We start from the raw sequence: 16,552 nt of genomic DNA, 5'->3' as shown, positions 1-16,552 counted from the left end.
CCTGGAAATCCTGGACACCCCATCATCTCAGGCATTGGCACTCTTACAGCAAGATTATCTGGCTATTTGGACTCTCTCCTCAGACCCTACGCTACCAGCACTCCTAGCTATCTTCGAGACACTACCAACTTCCTGAGGAAACTACAATGCTTTGGTGATCTTCCTGAAAACACCATCCTGGTCACCATGGATGTAGAAGCTCTTTACACCAATATTCCACACAAGGATGGACTACAAGCTGTCCGGAACAGTATCCCTGATGAGGCCACGGCACAGCTGGTGACTGAGCTTTGTGACTTTGTCCTCACCCACAACCATTTCAGATTTGGGGACAACTTATACCCTCAAGTCTGCGGCACTGCTATGGGTACTCACATGGCTCCACAGTATGCCAACATTTTTATGGCTGACTTAGAACAATGCTTCCCAGCTCTTGTCCCCTAGTGCCCCTCCTCTACTTGTGCTACATTGATGACATCTTCATCATATGGACCCACGGGAAGGAGGCCCTTGAAGATTTCCACCATGATTTCAACAATTTCCACACCACCATCAACCTCAGCCTGGATCAGTCCACACAAGAGATCCATTTCCTGGATACTACATTGCAAATAAGTGATGGTCACATAAACACCACCCTATATCAGAAACCTACTGACCACTATACTTACCTATATGCCTCCAGCTTCCATCCAGGACACATCACATGATCCATTGTCTATGGCCAAGCCCTAAGATACAACCGCATTTTCTCCAATCTCTCAGACAGAGACAAACACCTATGAGATCTCTATCAAGCATTCTTAAAACTACAATGCCCACCTGGGGAAGTGAGGAAACAGATTAACAGAGCGAGATGGGTACCCAGAAGTCATCTACTACAGGACAGGTCCAACAAGTAAAATAACAGAATGCCACTAGCCATCACATACAGACCTCAGCGCATCAACAATCTACAGCCTATCCTGGAAAACAGAGTGGATAAAAATCAATGATTTAAAAAAAAAATTAAAATCAGATTATTTTTTATTTAAATCGGATTTTTTTGATAAAATACTTTTTGAGGAAAAAAACCTATCTAAAGATAGTTTTAATTAAGATACATTATAGCTCAAAGGTAACTCATCATGGAATAGGGATTATATATTCTAATTCTATAGTATGAGACAATATATTCATGTAATGTTTAAGAAAAGTTTTGTAAATGAGTTCCAATAGTTTATGGATTAGGGACCCAATTTTATGGGGTTCCAGGGGCTTCTGTAAAAATGAAACCTACATCTATCATGTTACGAATTACACCTGGTAGGACACGCACACAAGTGCTACGAATTACACCTGGTAGGACACGCACACAAATGCTACGAATTACACCTGGTAGGACACGCACACAAGTGCTACGAATTACACCTGGTAGGACACGCACACAAATGCTACGAATTACACCTGGTAGGACACGCACACAAGTGAGAAACAAAGTCCACAACTGCAGAGTTCCCAAAAGACACTAAGTTTATTACGCTCGAGCGTGGTGCCCCCCTGCTAGCCAGGAGGGGACCCTGAATGCAGATTATACAAAGGTTATATACTTTTTAGCAAAGCATGTTGCCCTCGTGCATCGGAAACCTTAGCCAATAAACAAACCCTTGTCTTATCTACCACCTATCCCTGCTTGGTGCATTCCTCGTGCTATACCAGTATGTTAATTACACAGCATGGTCCTAAAGCTATGCATCAGTAACTTTTATTATCAGGATGGGAGGCCTCACATCAAGGCCAAGAGACAGGGAGTTAAAGACTGACAAAAACCAGATACTGGGAGTCAAGGCAGGCTGGAGAAAAGGAGGAGGATTTTCACAGGGATTCAATATCTAAGGATTACTCCTCCTGGTGTATGATGTGCTGGCATTTAAACAATGGTGGGCCCCAAACCAAAATGGAGTCACATGTGCTAACTTTTCCTTAACAATCACTGAGTTGTGAAGAATATCTATTAAGGTTATAACAACCAACAAGAATGCACTTTTATGTAGAAATCCATGATTAAATCAAATCTTCCTGACTAGTGATTTAAATCAAATCCACCCTGCTGGAAAACGATCCCCCACTCTCACAGACCTTGGGAGGCAGGCCAATCCTCACTTACAGACAGCCCCCCAACCTGAAGCAAATACTCACCAGCAACTACACACCACACCACATTAGCACTAACCCAGGAACCAATCCCTGTAACAAACCCCATTGCCTTATCTGTCCACATATCTACTCTAGCGACACCATCAGAGGACCCAACCACATCAGCCACACCATCAGGGGCTCATTCACCTGCACATCTACTAACGTGATATATGTCATCTTGTGCCAGCAATGCCCCTCTGCCATGTACGTTGGCCAAACTGGACAGTCTCTACGTAAAAGGATAAATGGACACAAATCAGACATCAGGAATGGTAATACACAAAAGCCAGTAGGAGAATATTTCAATCCCCCTGGACATTCAATAACAGATTTAAAAGTAGCCATTCTTCAATAAAAAAACCTTCAAAAACAAACTTCAAAGAGAAACTGCAGAGCTACAATTCATTTGCAAACTTAACACCATTAATTTGGGCTTGAATAGGGACTGGGAGGGGCTGGCTCATTACAAAAGCAATTTTCCCTCTCTTGGTATTGACACCTCCTCATCAATTATTGGGAGTGGACCACATCCACCCTGACTGAATTGGCCTTCAACACTGGTTCTCCACTTCTCTTCATGTGCCAATACCTATTTATGCCTGTATCTGCAATTTTCACTCCATGCATCTGAAGAAGTGGTTTTTACCCACAAAAGCTTATGCCCAAATAAATCTGTTAGTCTTTAAGGTGCCACCGGACTCCTCATTGCTTTTAAAGTCAAATAAACAATCTCACTTGAGAGGAAAGTGTCCTGTTCATAGAACTGTAGTGTGGTTCTACTCCTAGTTTCTTGATATGGTACCAGATTTCTTTGACATGGAGACATGAGTCATCATCTGAGAAGCAAGCACTTGACTACCAAAGCAGACAGCCAAGATGAGGTCAAATGGAGATAGGAATTTTCCACTTTTTCATCCCTCATCCATGGTATCTTCTCACTTAGGCACCATCAGCAATCAGAGGATTCCAGCACTTGCAATCCCAGCCTAAGGCACGGTAAGTAACTGAAAGAAGAGTGCAAGCAATTTCTTCTTCTTCTTCCCCTTATCCCATCAATCTTCATCCCATGTGACAATAGCTTTCTCCCTCAATAGTTTCCACATTCCTGGATACTTCCCTTTTTATGTATTGAGACCAGGATAGACTTGCACCAGTCTTCAGGAATTCTTATTTTGCCATAAGCTTTAACCACTCTGCTCGCCCATTTTATGTCTCTCTCACCCAAGCCTTTCACCAGGTCCAACATCACTTTATCAGGTCCCACTGCCTACCATTCTTCATTTCCTGGACTGCATTTCTCACCTCCTCCTCTGTTATGTCAGGCTCAGGCACCACATTGGTATCACATGTTGGCAACTCCACTTTTGCTTCATTTGAGAAACTCTCAAAATATTTTTCCACCTCTCCTTCACTTGTTTGGGCATTACTAGCCATCTCCCCTGATCATCTGTCATAAATATAAAGGGAAGGGTAATCACCTTTAAAATCCCTCCTGGCCAGAGGAAAAATCCTTTCACCTGTAAAGGGTTAAGAAGCTAAAGGTCACCTCGCTGGCACCTGACCAAAATGACCAATGAGGAGACAAGATACTTTCAAAAGCTGGAGGGAGGGAGAAACAAAGATGTCTGTGTGATGCTTTTGCCGGGGACAGAACAGGAATGGAGTCTTAGAACTTAGTAACAGGTTTCAGAGGACAGCCGTGTTAGTCTGTATTCGCAAAAAGAAAAGCAGTACTTGTGGCACCTTAGAGACTAACCAATTTATTTGAGCATAAACTTAGTAAGTAATCTAGCTAGAGATGCGTTAGATTATGATTTCTTTAAATGGCTGAGAAAATAGCTGTGCTGAATAGAATGAATATTCCTGTCTGTGTGTCTTTTTTGTAACTTAAGGTTTTGCCTAGAGGGATTCTCTATGTTTTGAATCTAATTACCCTGTAAGGTATTTACCATCCTGACTTTACAGAGGTGCTTCTCTTTTACTTCTATTAAAAGTCTTCTTGTAAGAAAACTAAATGCTTTTTCATTGTTCTAAGATCCAAGGGTTTGGGTCTGTGGTCACTTATGCAAATTGGTGAGGATTTTTACCAAACCTTCCCCAGGAAGTGGGGTGCAAGGGTTGGGAGGATTTTGGGGGGAAAGACGTTTCCAAACAACGTTTTCTCAGGAACCCAGATAAAGTTTGATGGTGGAAGTCCAAGGGCAAAGGGTAAAATAGTTTGTACCTCAGGGAAGTTTTAACCTAAGCTGGTAAAAGTAAGCTTAGGAGGTTTTCATGCAGGTCCCCACATCTGTACTCTAGAGTTCAGAGTGGGGAAGGAACCTTGACATCATCATTTACAAATAATGTTATAATACCATCCCCCTTTTCTTTGGGTCTTATTTTTGCAATGTTACAGATCTTTTTTGCCATCCAGATTTGAGTCATTTACAGGCTTGGTGTACAAACCATCTAGGGCACTGTCTTTGGCCTTCCTCGCTGCCTGCTTGGCAGCTCACTTGGTTTCTTTGAATTCCTTTTCATTTCCATTCAATGGATTCATTTCCTTTTTCTTTACACAGAATTTTCTTAGTTTGGATCACTATTTATATTCCATCAGACCACCTCCACTCCTCTCTGTCCTTTATTTTTTCCCATCTACATCATCCACAAACCTCTTCCATCACTGCAAACCATGTTCTTTTGAGGTGGTTCCACTTGTCTTCAGCTCATGCCAAATCTGTTTCCAGACATCTATTGGTACTGATTGCAAAAACATCTTTGCCACACTTCCCTCTAACTTTCTGTACTTTGATCTTGTTTCTTTTCAGCTGAGTTACCTCTTTGCTCAACACTCTGCAGCAATCTTTGCTGCAAGGCCTTTGTGTTACAGTACAACCAACTCTCTAGGTATCATTTTGCAGTCCATAATTTGATACCACTGAGATTTTATCACCCATATCATATCAATCTGGTTTTCTACCATTAATGTGCATAACTAAATGACTCTCTCTCTTTTGGAACTGTGTATTGGCTGTCATCTATTGGTTGGCAATACACAGGTTTAGAAGCACTTTCCCTTCCTAATTCATAGAGCCTAAACCTATTTCACACACCTTTCTGTTTTTGCCTTTGTGTGCAGTCAAGTCGCCCAGCACCAACAGCACCTCCTCAGGGGCTGTTGTGTCCATTAGTGCCTTCAGGTCTCGACGGAAACTCTCCTTCTCTGTTGACATGCATACACTGATATCAGAAACATGATACACTCTTTAACTTGCACTCATACAGCCATCAGTCTGTCATTTGCTCTCATAACTTCAAACACCGTCTTCCTCAGCTCTCCTCTCCGACTCCATCGTGACCCCTTTTGTCATCCATGTAGAAGAGTTTCCAATCTAAGCCCAACTCCTTTGCTGCATTCCCTGTCTATCATGTTTTCTGTAGACACAGAACATCAATACCTCTTGTTATTACCTTACCCGCTACTTCCATACATTTACCTGTCAAATTGGATATATTTAGTGTTGCTACTTTTCTGATAAACAATTTAACTTGGTTAATCCAACTGAGAATAGTTTAAAAAAAAAGGTTGAATCCTACAGTTGAAGAGAAACTTCTAAGCACACTAGCTGAAAAATGATCCAACTCAGTATTGTTTGCTGCTGCATGAGAAAAGCAAATTTAAATAGCTATATAACTGATTGTTGAAAGTGTTTACTAACTTTTAAGTTCAGCACATTTCTACACATGGATACAATTTACATTTACTTGATTATTCAACTGGCCATGGCTGTCTGGGAAGGATAGTTTTGCATCCATGATGATGAAGCCATGTATGCATATTTGTACTGCTGGCACTCCAGCAGGGACTGGAGGGGGGCCTGGAGGGTTGGTAGCAAATAGGGCTTTTGGTTTCTGTTTAGATTTTCTGACATTTTGTTTACTCCTTTAATAAAAACCACCACGCAGCCAGAGCTTTCAGAGGTTTGTTTCTTCATGGAGAGCAGAAGCAATCCGAGTTGCCATAAAGCTCTGTTTTCCGATACTTTGTTAAATATTTATTTAGTGCAAATCATGCTTATCTTAACCAAAGTGTTCAGACATTTGTTACTGGATTCTAGTGTTGCCATTTATCCTCTTTCCAATGGCATCTAAAGAACCTGGATCGTCACCAAGTTATAAACTCTAACAGATGAATTCAACTAACAGTATAGCTCCTGTGCTGACCACAGCTCTCACTTGGGTTCCTTTCCTTCCTCTCTTCTCGTCTTTCCAGACAACCACCAACTCAATCCTTCCCCAAACCTACTATATTGGAGAGCTGTTCTTGCTTACCCTGTTAAAGAAACAAGGCAAGAACTTAGTAATAATGCAATTGATGAAATTATAAAATAGAACCCTTGAGTTTGTTGGTTCTTTTGTTCTCTGTCTCTCTATAATAACTAGCTGAAAGACCACTTTCCTCCTTTTTTTCTTATGCTCAGTCATAACATTTAAGATCATCAGGGCTACTTTTGTTAATGGACCTTCAGTCTGAACGTGTAGAGGCAGAGTGTTCTTACTGATGTGCTACTCAGCTCTGGAATTCATTGCCCTAGACGGAGCAAGAAAACAAATGCTGAGGTTGCTGATTTGAGTCCTGCAAAGTCATAGCTATGAGTCCCTTTGAATTAGGGGAACTGGGAGTGCAAAGGAGAACTGCTGTTTTTTAGTTTTGTTTTTTAAAGTAAGGCCAATAGTTTCACATGCTCAAATAAATTGGTTAGTCTCTAAGGTGCCACAAGTACTCCTTTTCAGTTTCACATTAGGTTGCCTTAAGTTGGATACCAGGGTTTGTACTCCAGCAACTAAGCAAGTGAGGTTATTTTCAGAGGTGCTGAATAGTTGAAGTTTCTACGGACGATGGTGAAAGTTCTGAATGCTCCCTGAAAGTCAAGCCCTTATTTAGGTGTCTAAACATGGATTTAGGTGCCTAACCATAGAAAATCCAGTTTGAAAACTTAACCCACAAGCCCCTTTTTATTATAAAGCAAAACCAAGAAGTCCTGAAATCCAATCTCCTTTGGAGAAAGGTGGCTGGTACCTTTGGCCTCCACTCAGTCACCTGCACAGGATGTTTTCTTTTTCCTCCCCCCTCCCTAGCATAGGAAGGGTGTGTGAAAGAAAGAGAGAGAGAGAGAGAGAGAGAGAGAGAGAAAATGAGGGATGACAAAGGAGAATAGCCCCAGAGTTTGGAGGGGTGAAGAGGAGGTAATCCAAGCAGGAAGGGAGAACAGAGAGGGGGAACAGTCCCAGCAAGCAGAGGAGAGACAAGAAAGTGAGTGTGAAGAGTGGAACCCCAGCATGAGTAGGGCAAACTGCTCCAAGCAGGTTGTGGCTGAGAGCAGAGGGAAAAAACACTGAGGGTGAACAGTGGGACACATTGCAGGAAGGATGGCAGGTGTACAGCACTGGGGTTAGGGGAACAGTGGGAAACACGGCATGAAGGATAGCAGGGAGGGCTGCACAGTGCAGGATAAGGAGGCAGGAACGAAAGTGGGTGAGAGCAAGGGAAAGAACACGTTCTCTTACCCAGCTTCAGGCATTTCACTGGTGAATCTGAGCAGTGGATCTCAGAGCCCTCTGGGTATCCATAGGTTCCATATAGATTTTAGTTTAAAAAGCTTCCTTTGGAGATCTGGGCTCTCCAGAGAGCCATGCACGGTACTTACAAACATGCCCAGGAAAAGCCTTATCAGGCTTCCTTCCTGATTCTCTCCAGCCCTGCAGTCTGACCCTGTGCCGTATCTCGGTGCTGCTCCCCCAATGGGTGTGTTGTTTACCGTCTAAGCAGGCAGTCAGCATTTACAATCTTTGGGATCCATAAAAGGAGGAGAGGCAGCTCAGTTTCTCTCTCTCATTGACAAGGGACAGGAAGACAGGGCCTATAGGAAGCACGGGGGGGAAGGAGGACAGTTCCCCCCTTGCCTGACCTAAATGGTGCCCATGGTCTAGGCCTTACTGCAATATAAAAGTGTTTAATAATGAACAACTGAATCCTCTTCGTAAGAGTCCACAAGGACATTGTAGGGCAAAGTCAATCCTTACTCAATGGGAGTTTCTCTGAGAAAGGACATCAGAAAAGCGGAGCAAGGACTTCAGGAATTGGAACACAGTATGTAAACAATTGTGTCTCAGTTTCCCATCTGTAAACAAGGGAAAGTAGTAATCTCTTTCTTCCACCCTTTGTCTACGTTGTATGACTGGTAGCTTTCTGGGGCAGGGATTAGCTTTCACCCATTTGTACAATGCCTAGTGCAATGGGGCTGTGATGTCTGCAGGGGCTGCTAGGCATTAATGCAATGCAAATAGTCGAATAAAAATTCACTGATTACACAGACATTTGCTAACTGTGAGTGCTACTGAAACAATTCCATACATGGACAACGAAGTGAACTGATAACTACTGAGTGTTACCTTTATGCAAGGGTTGCAGAGAAATACAGCCTGGCGTAGGCCACCCTCTTCCAGATTTCAGTGTTAAGCAAAGGACAGGAAGCCACAGTCTCTGAAGTTTAGGTCTAGCTGTTCTGCAACCAAGGAAGGTGGCCGATGACAGCTCACAACTGACTCTGAAGCACAGAGACTACATCATGACAACTCAGAGGAGGAGGAAACACTAGTGATGATTAAAATGAGAAACCACAACAATGCAAAACTAGGTAATAGCCAAACAAGGCTCCCTAAACTGCTAGAAACAGCATATGGCATGAGCAGGCAGCATGCGGATACCATGGTGATGAGAATGAGAAAGCAAGAGAGAGGGAGGGTTGGTCAAGGGATTGAGCTCACATCTGATAAACAGGGAGAGGAACTCAATTTATGTGTTTGTAGCTGTAGTCCAACAGAGACCTTTTTAACATCATGGTCATGCAGCAAAACCCACTTCATTTCCTGGCTGTTTGGGGAAGGGTTTGGCTGAAGGAGAGTGTGACGACATACAAGGATTTGGTAGGGTTGGCTTCATGGATCGATGTTATTGTCAGTCCAGTATGTAATTATTTATTTGTATTGGGGTGATTATTCTTATGGGGAAAACCCCTGGAGATAGGATTAGATATATTTAAACTAACTGAAAGGAAGGCTTCACAGTGAGTCTGGTAGTCAACTTTGCTGAAACTTAAGATGCTTCCAACTAGTGACACATTCATCTAGATTTCTAGGTTTGGAGAACAAGCTCACGTAGGCCACTTTAATGAAGTCTTTGTACATTCCATTGTTGCCAAGACTGTAAATATATGCCCCCAATAGCTTCCCTGTTTGCCAGCTTCACTGTACCAAACAACTTGCCCTTCTCTACCCCAAGATCTCCTCCTCTTCTTCCCCAAATAACTTATTTTGCCACCTTCTCTATTAGCTCCTTCTCTGCCCCCAAGAACTATTCCCCTCTCTGCTTTCAACTTTCTCTACCCCCCCCCCCCCGCAGTCATTCCCTTGTTTTGAATATGTAAAGGGTTAAGTGTAAAGGGGAAGGACCAAGCTTCACCCTCATGGCTGCTACCCCGACCACCTCCTGGGACCCTGGGATTCAGCATGACACAATTGTGCCTTCGTCATCCTGATCCTGAGAGATGTTCTGACTGAACCAGGGCAAAGTGAGGGATGCAGATGATGTCACCACCTCCAGTGGCTCAGGCTGACTCCTGAACACCACCTGGCATGTAAGACCCTGTCACATCTTCTCCCCCGCTCCCAGTGTGTCCTTTCTCTTCCCCCATCTTATTTCTATTCTTTCCTATCCCTTTCTTTTTGCCTTCTGTCTAATAAAAGTCTGGCTTAGGCAGCCAAGACTATATTTTGCAATCCTGCTGTAAGCCTATGACCAGAGAGGCAGCTAAAAGCAATAGCCCAAACAGCCTTGGTATAAATTTGCCAGGTCTTGGTGTGGCTGACAAGACGATATGCTGTGCTTGTGTTTTTCCAACAGTGAGGCTGCAAGTGAAAGTCAACACCAGAGACTTAAGCTTCATTTTCTATCTTTGCTATTCTTATCTTTCCCCTTTTGTGTGTGCTTGTTTTCTTTTGCTTTCTAGGACACAGGACTGAACTAAGCTCCATTTATTTTCAAGACCCAAGCAAGGCATAAGCTTTGTAGTGAGGGGGTGAATTTCACCCAAAATGTGGTGGATCCAAATTAATGAAGGCTATAACTGAGTTAAAAAAAGAACTAGATAAGTTCATGGAGGATAGGTCCATCAATGGCTATTAGCCAGGAGGGGCAGGGATGGTGTCCCTAGCCTCTGTTCGCCAGAAGCTGGAAATAGGCAACAGGGGATGGATCACTCGACGATAACCTGTTCTGTTCATTCCCTCTGAAGCACCTGGCACTGACCACTATTGGAAGACAGGATACTAGGATAGATGGACATTGGTCTCATCCAATATGGCCGTTCTTATGTTATGTTCTTAACCTTATGATATCACCAAGAGAAGTCCATATATATGAGAGGCAGACGGTGGGTACAGCATTATGGGGAGTTAGTGGTCTCGATAGGCAAACTTTGAGCACAACCCTTAGAGGGCCATTGTTACAGGGCTGCTGAAGAGAAAAGGAGAGGCCACATTCTGATATCGCAGGACCTGATCAGAAAGTACAAAGAGGGTATATTTGGGCAATTGGAGACCGTGTCAAAAGCTTTGCTAAAGTCGAGGAATAACATGTCCACTGCTTTCCCTTCATCCACAGAACCAGTTATCTCATCATAGAAGGCATTTAGATTAGTCAGGCATGACTTGCCCTTGGTAAATCCATGCTGACTGTTCCTGATCACTTTCCTCTCCTCTAAGTGCTTCAGAATTGATTCCTTGAGGACATGTTCCATGATTTTTCTGGGGACTGAGGAGAGGCTGACCGGCCTGTAGTTCCCAGGATCCTCCTTCTTCCCTTTTTTAAAGATGGGCACTACATTTGCCTTTTTCCAGTCTTCCGGGACTTCCCCCGATTGCCATGAGTTTTCAAAGATAATGGCCAATGGCTCTGCAATCACATCCGCCAATTCCTTTAGCACTCTCGGATGCAACACAACCGGCCCCATGGACTTGTGCACATCCAGTTTTTCTAAATAGTCCCGAATCACTTCTTCCTTCACAGAGGGCTGGCCACCTCCTCCCCATGCTGTGCTGCCCAGTGCAGTAGTCTGGGAGCTGACCTTGTTCGTGAAGACAGAGGCAAAAAAAGCATTGAGTACATTAGCTTTTTCCACATCCTCTGTCACTAGGTTACCTCCCTCATTCAGTAAGGGGCCCACACTTTCCTTGGCTTTCTTCTTATTGCCAACATACCTGAAGAAACCCTTCTTGTTACTCTTAACATCCCTCACTAGCTGCAACTCCAGGTGTGATTTAGCCTTCCTGATTTAATTCCTACATGCCTGAGCAATATTTATATACTCATCCCTGGTCATTTGTCCAATCTTCCATTTCTTGTAAGCCTCTTTTTTGTGTTTAAGATCAGCAAGGATTTCACCATTAAGCCAAGCTGGTCGCCTGCCATATTTACTATTCTTTCTACACGTCAGGATGGTTTGTCCCTGTAACCTCAATAAGGATTCTTTAAAATACAGCCAGCTCTCCTGGACTCCTTTCCCCCTCATGTTATTCGCCCAGGGGATCTTGCCCATCAGTTCCCTGAGGGAGTCAAAGTCTGCTTTTCTGAAGTCCAGGGTCCGTATTCTGCTGCTTTCCTTTCTTCCTTGTGTCAGGATCCTGAACTTGACCATCTCATGGTCACTGCCTCCCAGGTTCCCATCCACTTTTGCTTCCCCTACTAATTCTTCCTGGTTTGTGAGCAGCAGGTCAAGAAGAGCTCCGCGCCTACTTGGTTCCTCCAGCACTTGCACCAGGAAATTGTCCCCTACAGTTTCCAAAAACTTCCTGGATTGTCTGTGCACCGCTGTATTGCTCTCCCAGCAGGTATCAGGATGATTGAAGTCGCCCATGAGAACCAGGGCGTGCCATCTAGTAGCTTCTGCGACTTGCCGGAAGAAAGCCTCGTCCACCTCATCCCCCTGGTCCGGTGGTCTATAGCAGACTCCCACCACAACATCACCCTTGTTGCTCACGCTTCTAAACTTAATCCAGAGACTCTCAGGTTTTTCTGCAGTTTCATACTTGAGCTCTGAGCAGTCATACTGCTCCCTTACATACAGTGCAACTCCCCGACCTTCTCTGGCCTCCCTGTCCTTCCTGAACAGTTTATACCCATCCATGACAGTACTCCAGTCATGCGAGTTATCTCACCAAGTCTCTGTTATTCCAATCACATCACAATTCCCTGACTTTGCCAGGACCTCCCGTTCTCACTGCTTGTTTCCCAGGCTTTGTGCATTTGTATATAGGCACTTGAGATAACCCGCTGATTGCCCCTCATTCTCAGTATGAGGCAGGAGCCCTCCCCTCTCACACGCTCCTGCTCGTGCTTCCTCCTGGTATCCTGCTTCCCCACTTACCTCAGGGCTTTGGTCTCCTTCCCCCAGTGAACCTAGTTTAAAGCCCTCCTCACTAGGTTAGCCAGCCTGCTCGCGAAGATGCTCTTCCCTCTCTTCGTTTAGTGGAGCCCGTCTCTGCCTAGCACTCCTCCTTTTTGGAACACCATCCCACGGTCGAAGAATCCAAAGCCTTCTCTCCGACACTACCTGCGTAGCCATTCATTCGACGGTCCCTACTCCGGCCTTTTCCTTCCACGGGGAGGATGGACGAGAACACCACTTGCGCCTCATACTCCTTTATCCTCCTTCCCAGAGCCACGTAGTCTGCAGTGATCCGCTCAAGGTCATTCTTGGCAGTATCATTGGTGCCCACGTGGAAAAGCAGGAAGGGGTAGCGATCCGAGGGCTTGATGAGTCTCGGCAGACTCTCCATCACATCGCGAATCTTAGCCCCTGGCAAGCAGCAGACTTCTCTGTTTTCCCGGTCAGGGCGGCAGATAGATGACTCAGTCCCCCTGAGGAGAGAGTCCCCGACCACCACCACCCGCCTCCTTCTCTTGGGAGTGCGGTCGTGGAACCCCCAACCTTAGGACAGTGCATCTCATGCCTTCCAACTGGTGGAGTCTCCTTCTGCTCCCTTCCGCCAGACGTACAATCTGGGCCACTCCCCGCAATGGTACCTGTGGAGAGAACATGAAAACAGTTACTTACCTGTATCTGCGTTGCTGGTACATGGACGTTCCCCCTTCTTCTCTGGAGGTCACATGTTGCCAAATTTCTTCACCGTCCTCCTGTCCCCGCTGCGCAGCCTGCTCTGAATCTTCAGAACCTTGTTCGACTGCTTGTGCAGGGAAAGCCCCTGGCAGGCTGCCAGGGGCTTTCCCTGCACAAGCGGTGGAACAAGTTTGGGAACCACTGCTCTAATTCAATGATTATGTGAAAGTCTGGCCAGCACAAGTTTATTTATCAGCACGCTTTCAATATAAATAACAATCAAGTGATATTTTGGTGGAGGGAATTTGTGTGTGTCTCCAAGTCTGTGTGTACCTTTCCGAAGAACCATGGTCTAGTGACTAAGAGCTTGTTCCTATACCATTAACATAAGAATGGCCATATTGGGTCAAGCCAATGGTCCATCTAGCCCAGTATCCTGTGGTCCAAGAGTGGCCAGTGACAGATGCTTCAGAGGGAATGAACAGAATAGAACAATTATCAAGTGATCCATCCCCTATCATCCAGTCCCAGCTTCTGGCAGTCAGAGGTTTAGGGACACCCGGAGGATGGGGTTGCATTCTTGACCATCTTGGTTAATAGACATTGATGGACCTGTCTTCCATGAATTTATCTAATTATTGATTACTATTTAATGTATACTATTAAATTGATTAAATTAATCAACATCAGTAGGAATTTTTCCATTGACTTGAATAGAAGTAGGAACAAACTTAAGGCACAAGTCAAGGAGCTGGGAAATCTAGTTTCAGCCATTGACTTTGCCACAGACCTGCTGCTTAACCTTGGGCAAATGACCTACCTATGATGATATGTCTACACAGGAAATGAAGATGTCATTTTTAGCACGGGGATTTCTTCTGATGCACTGATGCAGATATCATGACTGGTAAACAGTGGGAAGTGGAGCCAAGACTTCTCCCATCTGCACAAAAGGGGAAGTAGCAGCTCCGGATGTTTTGAATTTCAACCAAAAAACCCCTTAAGATACGATTTATAGGGCAGTCATGACCAAAACCTCAGTGGGTCAGAAACTATTCCTCTTACAGGTTTCTAGTATTAATTTTATAGATCTCATGCTATTAGTACTGTAGGTCACATGAGCAGTGCTTGGGAGAACTGGCCTGTTTGCCCAAAAAGTAGAAGGGAGAATAGCAAAGAAAGCAGCAAGTGGTAGAACAAAGGGGAAAGGAGGAACAAGGAGAAATAAGGAGGAATGTGGCAAAGAGGAGCAACAAAGCGCTGACCAGAGTATGCACTGGGTTGTCACTAAGGATTAAATGCACCCTGGTTAGGAGGAACAACACCAGGGTCTCTCTTAACACCACTGAGGCCTCACAGCAGATGGGGGTCCATAGCAGAGCAGTCAACAAGGCTGCCTGCACGCCCCTTGTGTGCTACAAAAGGGTCTCTGGGTCTGCGTAGTCCGGCATGGAAAGCCACAGTAGGGCAGGCCTGAGGAGGGGCTGCACATTCACATCTATATGGATTCAGTGGCCTCGTACTCCGGGCACAGAGGGGAATAGCAAATGCTATTCCAGCCCATAGAATTGAACAGTAGCTATGAAGGGGCATACGCAGCCTCTCACTCTGGCTGAGAGTCTGGATTTCATCACCTGAGATACTCTGCATTCCACCTGCACAGAGCCTGAATCCTCAGCTTCCATGCAGGGGGAGTGGATTTCATCTTTGCTGGAAGGGATCTGCCAGATGTTCCCCTGTCCCAGGAGGGGCAGCATCAGCAGCTCAGGCACCTGTGGGACAGAACGCAGATAGCCGGAGCTGCATTTTCAAACTTTAAAAATAAATTTTAATTAAAGGAAAATTCAAAAATGTTTAGAAATTCCTTTACTTTTTTCAAAAGAAATGAATTTAGGATACTTCAACAAAAAAAACGTCAAAAACAGACTCCAACGAGAGACTGCTGAATTGGAATTAATTTGCAAACAGGATACAATTAACTTAGGCTTAATAGAGACTGGGAGTGGATGGGTCATTACACAAAGTAAAACTATTTCCCCATGTTTATCCCCCCAGCCCTCCCACCCCACTGTTCCTTTGACGTCCTTGTCAACTGCTGGAAATGGCCCACCTTGATGATCACTACAAAAGGTTCCCCCCCCCCCCCACTCTCCTGCTGGTAATAGCTCGCCTTACCTGATCACTCTGGTTACAGTGTGTATGGTAACACCCATTGTTTCATGTTCTCTGTGTATATAACTCTCCCCACTGTATTTTCCACTGAATGCATCCGATGAAGTGAGCTGTAGCTCACGAAAACTTATGCTCAAATAAATTTGTTGGTCTCTAAGGTGCCACAAGTCCTCCTGTTCTTTTTGCAAATACAGACTAACACAGCTGCTACTCTGAAACCTGTATTTAGGATGGTTTATTACTAATAAGCATAGGACCTAAATCAGCTTAGCTGCAGGGGCTGAGGAATGCAAGTTCAAGCACAAAAATAAGGGTCACAAAAACCATTTAATAAAAAGCTAATCAAAATATGCATGCGTCTGCATCGTGCCTCAATGGACTTCTAAGGGGAGCATATTCTAAAAGCACGGCCCTCAGCAGAGGAAGCCATACTTCCAGGCAGAGCCTGGGTGTATCAGCTAAATTCTTAGTTGTATGTGCTGATAGTGACACATTGGAATGTGGGCATAACATGCTGTAATTTTCACATCGAAGGGGTAGAAAGGTAGAATTGTAGTAAATAAAGGAACCAGAGGGGTGGGGGGTAAAAAGGTGTAGAATAAAGTAACCAACATGAGGGCTTAAGAAAGCATAGGATACAGTAGGGTGTAGGTAGGGCTGTCACAGGTAGGGCTGTTCCATAGCACCTCCTGCAGGGCCAAGTGTGGTGTTGCAGGCACTTCCTGCATTAGTCATGGGTTGAGGCTGCCTGCTCGAAGCAGGGCAGTCAGTGCCAAAAGCTCAGCATCAGTCTCTGAACGGTTAACAAAACTCAGAATCTGGCTGTCTGCCTTTAAGCAAACAAAAACACCCCCAAGGCAAGTTCTGACCTGGCCCTGGGGTTCGGGGCTAGCAATGAAGAAAACCTCCTCTGAACCTCCTCCTCACTCCACACTGCCCATGACAAGCAGCAGGCAAGCCTTTTTAACTGGCCTGTTGGCTCCCAGTTGGCCAGTGTCTCCTCCTAGCTCTTCTGGGCCTCTGGAGCACTAAAGTCATGTGGT

General features: G+C 44.7%; 1 protein-coding gene across 4 annotated transcripts in view; it reads right to left on the bottom strand.

Annotated features, from left to right (window-relative positions):
- CD36 (CD36 molecule (CD36 blood group)) overlaps positions 1–13,358 on the bottom strand; it is an 87,399-nt gene extending 74,041 nt beyond the window's left edge. For 2 of the 4 annotated variants that reach the window (XM_075124510.1, XM_048836493.2), the window contains exon 1: positions 7,729–7,862. The gene's annotated coding sequence lies outside the window, so the exon portion shown is untranslated. Of the gene's footprint in view, positions 1–7,728; positions 7,863–13,334 lie in introns of those variants that run through there. The other 2 variants (XM_075124513.1, XM_075124512.1) reach the window with 2 other exon arrangements.
- Between the last annotated feature and the right edge of the window lie 3,194 nt (positions 13,359–16,552).

The sequence above is a fragment of the Caretta caretta genome, chromosome 1 (assembly GCF_965140235.1).
Source record: "Caretta caretta isolate rCarCar2 chromosome 1, rCarCar1.hap1, whole genome shotgun sequence".
In the NCBI taxonomy this organism is placed as follows: domain Eukaryota; kingdom Metazoa; phylum Chordata; order Testudines; family Cheloniidae; genus Caretta; species Caretta caretta.
The sequence above is the reverse complement of the archived record's forward strand: the minus strand, read 5'-3'. Positions and strand labels throughout refer to the sequence as shown.